At 41.3% G+C, this 6,000-nt stretch overlaps 1 protein-coding gene across 1 annotated transcript in view; it reads left to right on the top strand.

Annotated features, from left to right (window-relative positions):
- Window positions 1–1,936: 1,936 nt before the first annotated feature.
- The window catches only part of rnf19b (ring finger protein 19B), a 41,296-nt gene continuing 37,232 nt past the window's right edge, over window positions 1,937–6,000 (top strand). Inside the window, exon 1 of the mRNA XM_037794571.1 lies at window positions 1,937–2,316. The gene's annotated coding sequence lies outside the window, so the exon portion shown is untranslated. The remainder of the gene's footprint in view (window positions 2,317–6,000) is intronic.

Below are 6,000 nucleotides of genomic sequence, written 5' to 3'. Positions count from 1 at the left end.
AAGAAAAACCCACAATGGTCACTGAAATAACTTGAAACTGACAAAAGTAATAATAAATAAAAATTCACTGAAAATTAACTAATGAAAATCAGATATTGCTTTTGAATTGTGGTTCAACCGAATCATTTTAAAAAACAAACTAATGAAACTGGCCTGGAGTTGTACAACCTTTCGAGGCAATCACTTCAATCGAGTGATTTCTGTAACTCTCAATGAGACTTCTGCACCTGTCGACAGGTATTTTGGCCCACTCCTCGTGAGCAAACTGCTCCAGCTGTCTCAGGTTTGAAGGGTGCCTTCTCCGAATGCATGTTTCAGCTCCTTCCACAGATGTTCAATAGGATTTAGATCAGGGCTCATAGAAGGCCACTTCAGAATAGTCCAATGTTTTGTTCTTAGCCATTCTTGGGTGTTTTTAGCTGTGTTTTGGGTCATTATCCTGTTTGAGGACCCATGACCTGCAACTGAGACCAAGCTTTCTGACACTGGGCAGCACATTTCGCTCCAGAATGCCTTGATAGTCTTGAGATTTCATTGCACCCTGTACAGATTCAAGACACCCTGTGCCAGATGCAGCAAAGCAGCCCCAGAACATAACCGAGCCTCCTCCATGTTTCACATTAGGTACAGTGTTCTTTTCTTTGGATGCTTCATTTTTGCGTCTGTGAACATAGAGCTGATGTGACTTACCAAAAAGCTCCAGTTTTGTCTCATCTGTCCAAAGGACATTCTCCCAGAAGCTTTGTGGCTTGTCAATATGCATTTTGGCAAATTCCAGTCTCACTTTTTTATGATTTGCGTCCTCCTCGGTTGTCTTCCATTAAGTCTACTTTGGCTCAAACAGCGACGGATGGTGCGATCTGACACTGATGTACCTTGACCTTGGAGTTCACCTCTAATCTCTTTGGAAGTTGTTCTGGGCTCTTTGGTTACCATTCATATTATCCGTCTCTTCAATATGTCATCAATTTTCCTCTTGCGGCCACGTCCAGGGAGGTTGGCTACAGTCCCATGGACCTTAAACTTCTGAATAATATGTGCAGCTGTAGTCACAGGAACATCAGGCTGCTTGGAGATGGTCTTATAGCCTTTACCTTTAACATGAAGGTCTATAATTATCCTTCTAACCTCCCGAGACAACTCTCTCCTTAGCTTTCTGTGGTCCATGTTCAGTGTGGTACACACCATGATACCAAACAGCACAGTGACTTCTTTTGACTCTTTAAATAGGCAGACTGACTGATTAAAAGTTTGAAGACACCTGTGATGCTATTTACAGGACACACCTTAGTTTAACATGTCCCTATGGTCACATTATTTTACATCTTTTCTAGGGGTACCATCATTTTTGTCCAGGCCAGTTTCATTAGTTTGTTTTTTAAAATGATTCTGTTGAACCACAATTCAAAAACAATGTCTGATTTTCATTAGTTCATTTTCAGTGAATTTTTATTTATTATTACTTTTGTCAGTTTCAAGTTATTTCAGTGACCATTGTGGGTTTTTCTCTCTTTAACGGAAGGGTACCAACAATTTTGCCTACGTGTGTATATAGGACTTAAGCCTGCTTTATGATAAAAAAAAAAAAAAAACATGAAAATCACACTTTTTTTATAATATGGGACCTTTAATGTCCATGGTTTACTGATGTAGTCCATGACATGTCTGACAAACAGGATATCAGACAAGAATTGTAATTGATTGATCTCAAATGACCATAAAAGACTAATTGTCTGTTAGTGTGTAAATAAACAAAGCCGAGTGTAATAGTTGATAGAACACAGTAGGCTGTTTGAACTCGACTCTCTCTGTGTGTTTAGTTTACCACCAAACAAACAAACAAACAAACCACTTCCCGGTTAGTTTCCTTCTGTCTCCTCTTTCCCACAAACACATTCTGGTTTTACTGTAAACGCCAGCTGAAGTTCGTGAGAGGCGGTGACGACACGGGGTGGGGTTTCCGTATTGTGTGACGTCACCGACCGGGGCTTTCCTCCAAAACGTCAGAGAGAAAGAGAGAGAGAGAGAGAAGGAAGGAAGGAAGGAAGAAGCAGAGCGAGGCGAGCTGCTGAGATTACACCGAGGTTTTGCGCTGTGTTCCCGGGGCGCAGCAAGAGTCGAGGCCGCCGTCATCTGCCTGAAGACCCCGAGAGAAGAGAGAGGCGAGACGAACTGGACTGATTCTACCTACAGCTTTATCGGTCAACGCGAGGAGAGAGCCAGGCTAGGAGCCAGGAGCCAGAGAAGGAACCGAGGTGCCCGTCGCACCGCATCGCTCCCCAGCCTCTCCTGTCGAAGAGATCCGGACCTGAGCTGGTAAGAGCCGGCAGTGAACCCAGCTCTGCTGCAGGAGCTGTTAGTCTGACATGTCATTAGGTTTAATGAGCTCCACTGCTTCTATACACCACCTAGATAACAACTAAACAATACCAGCTTAAAGGGAGTGTAGCAGTTTACCACCATGAAGCCATAAAGGACCGTTTTTTATAATTATTCACAAGCATGACAGTCCCATTATCTGCATCTGCCAGTCTGGAGGGTCAACTCAGACCAGAACCACCCAGATGATCCTGAACAATGTCCATGTTCCATGTAGGGAGGATACAGATCAGTGTTCAGTCTCAGTGCTGCTGCATGTCTGGGAATAATCATAAAGTCTAAAAACCAAATGTCTTTACCTTCAGTAGCCTACAGTCATCCAGGATGTCTTAGAGGGAGAACCTTTTAAAACCTCCCTGTCTGCTCTGCCACTCCCTGGTCACAGTTTGGGCTGAGACAGGCTGGATTCTCCTGAAAAATACATAAAATGTGAGTTTAAAAAGAGGCAGTGGAGCTCAGAACAGAAGAGATGTGATGATACTGTCAGAGGAGGCGTTATAAAGCCCCACAAACACTCACACGATATATTATAGGAATATTTAGTAGATTTGTTTGTTTGAGGACAGATTTTATGATCATGCTACTGGGAGAGGTGTGATGACATTTTCCAGCATCATAATATTTTGGTAGCCTTGGTGAAGAGACAACTTGCACAATGTAGGTTTTGTGTAAATATTGGGGCTGTACAAATACTAAGAACATGCTAAATGTGCTGATTATCAACAGTAAGTATTAGTCTCAATAACTGAGGTTGTAGTAGCCGAAGTATTTGTAATTAAATACCAGTTTGGAGTTGTAATTGGCTCAATTGAGATAGGTGAGAAGGTTATAATGATCTACTCTTTCTTCATATTGTCTTTAGATGTTTAGAAGGAAGTCTGAAGTGGTGAATTTGTATTTCTAAGGCAAACAGCAATAACAAATAATCATGAATAACATTTGTTTTGGATGGGAATGAGCTGCACAGACAGCGGCAGAAAGGTTTGACCATTTATAAATAAATGGCAATTGCTCTTTCACACCCAGCTGGTGCTCCCTTTGAGCTAGAATCTTCTTTTTCCTCATAATTTGATACCCAGAGCTCGACCAATAATAATAATAATAATATCATATTGCCACATGTCTACCGATAAGTAAGACATTTCACAATGTTTGTCCTCCAGTGTAAACTGACATCACTACATATATCGGTCACTATTCGTTTATTCAATGCAATTCTTATAAATTGATTGCTTATGTTAGAAGAAATAATAATATCGGCTAATGTATTGTTGTTCTGATTAACAGACCCTTTTCATGGAAGACATTTTGACATGTCATGGTAGGAAAGACACAGGTTTATATAATACCAGTAATAAAGCATTCCACTTAGACAAAGCCCTGGTATTGTGCATGCTGGCTCACTGGAGTAGCTTACTGGGACACTTAAAGGGTCAGTGTGTAACATTTTGGGGGATCTATTAGCAGAAATGGAATATAATATTCATAATTATGTTTTCATTAGTGTGTAATCACCTGAATCTCGTTATCTTAGATTGAGCCCTTCATATCTACATAGGGGGTGGGTCGTCTTCATGGAGTCCGCCATGTTGCTCCGCCATGTTTCTTCCAACACACTCCCACGGCAGTTCGGGAAATAGTCACAAAATGTATTCTATTTGATTTGTGTACATAGACACAAATTTCCTTTTTTTCATGACTTTCAACAACGGATTTTTCGTGCGTTTTCCTACGAATGTCCAGCAACACGTGACGCACGTGTCAATTTCCGCTCTTGTCTTTTCAAAATAAAACTAAGTAGTTAGGTTTAGGAATAGATCAACTTGGTTAGACTTAGTAGCAAAACAAAAGTGCTATGTTATTTTGTTGGAAAGTGCCCCAACCATATTCCATTTAAAAACCAGCATATTTAGTAACGGATGTAAAGGTCTCTGTCCATGTCAGATGTGTTTGACCATTACCTCATCCAGAGGAGGTTTGGGTTCCCATGTCATTATGTGCTTTAGGTTACAGACAATAACTGGGAATTACAAGCTCAGTTGTCACTACTGTGTGTGCGTGTGTGTGTGTGTTGTGCTGCTGCTTCCTTTCTGAAACCTGAATCCACTCGTTCAGTATACTACTGGTACTGCCTCTGTGCAGGCCTCATTGTGTGTGTGTGTGTGTGTGTGTGTGTGTGTGTGTGTGTGTGTGAGAGAGAGAGTGTAAGGGGGTGTTATAAATATGTGTGTGTTAAGAGGGGCTCAGAGGTTTGCTCTTTGCGACTGTAACGCCTGCAGACCTGACATTAAACATTCAACAACTCAGCAGTATGGCTCCTGAACGCTCCTCTAATTATAGAAGCTCCCAGCCTGATTCCTTCTACCTCCACCTTCCAGTGTACGTGTATATGTGTATATGTGTATATGTGTGTGTGTGTGTGTGTGTGTGTGTGTGTGTGTGTGTGTGTGTGTGTGTGTGTGTGTGTGTGTGTGTCCGTGATAGATGTGTTAATAATCAGTGGGAAGGCGAGAAAATGCTCTCTCCATTTGTGTACCCATCTGCCTCCCACTGCATTTATTCCTAAAAATTAGAATGTTCAAGGTTTTTTTTCTGATAGATAGATGTAGATGCAAAGATAGAAAAACTTCACTGGTTACAACTTTTCAAATGTGTAATATTTTCTGTTCTTTTTGTCCTCTATGATAGTAAATTAAACGTTTTTGTGTTTTGCGTTGTTGTCGAGACAAAACAACCAATTCGAAGACGTAAACTTGGACTTTTTCTGATTATTAATACAAAATATAATCAGACAATAGATTACTAGATTATAATCCACGCTTTGTTGACATAGCCGGTCCGGCCGGTTCATGCTTGTTGGCGTGCCCCACTGGCTAGCTCACGGCCGCTGCTCTGCACTCCTTCATACGTCAGTTTCAGCTGCCTAACCGATAGCGGCGTCGCGGAAGCGTAGCGCACCCTTATCCTGTATTTAGCACCTTTAAGTGTATTTTGATGCTAATACTTTTGTGCTTTTACTTAAAGGAACAGTGTAATATTTCGGGGATCTATTAGCAGAAATGCAATATAATATTCATAACTATGTTTTCATTAGTATGTAATCACCTGAAACTAAGACTTGTTGTGTTTTCGTTAGCTTAGAATGAGTCCTTCATATCTACATAGGGAGCCGGTCCTCTTCACAGAGACCGCCATGTTGCACCGCCATGTTTCTACAGTAGCCCAGAACGGACAAACCAAGAGAAAGTCGCCAAGTCGGCAACACTGACAGCCCGTCCCTTCAGGCCTCCCTCCAAAGCCACTCCCCCAAATTTATCATTATGAACATTAATAACGAACATGGCTATTGTTAGTACTCACAGCTGTCAAAGCTAGCACCTTGTGGTGATGCACAACGAGTGCACGGAGTGCATTCAGGCAGGCAGGCAGCCCGTCCAGTCATTTCATTCAGGACAATATTATTATTATTATTACAGTTCTGCGGCAGTCACAGATAACAGATATCTTGTCAGAGCATTTGATTTATTGAGTGCTGTTGGAATGTAAAGAGAATTTCAACAAATATAACAAAATAGTTTTTGAAGAAGATTACCAACCCTAGCTTTAAGTAAGATTTTGAAC

The sequence above is a fragment of the Sebastes umbrosus genome, chromosome 15, assembly GCF_015220745.1.
Source record: "Sebastes umbrosus isolate fSebUmb1 chromosome 15, fSebUmb1.pri, whole genome shotgun sequence".
NCBI classification, from domain to species: domain Eukaryota; kingdom Metazoa; phylum Chordata; class Actinopteri; order Perciformes; family Sebastidae; genus Sebastes; species Sebastes umbrosus.
The sequence above is the reverse complement of the archived record's forward strand: the minus strand, read 5'-3'. Positions and strand labels throughout refer to the sequence as shown.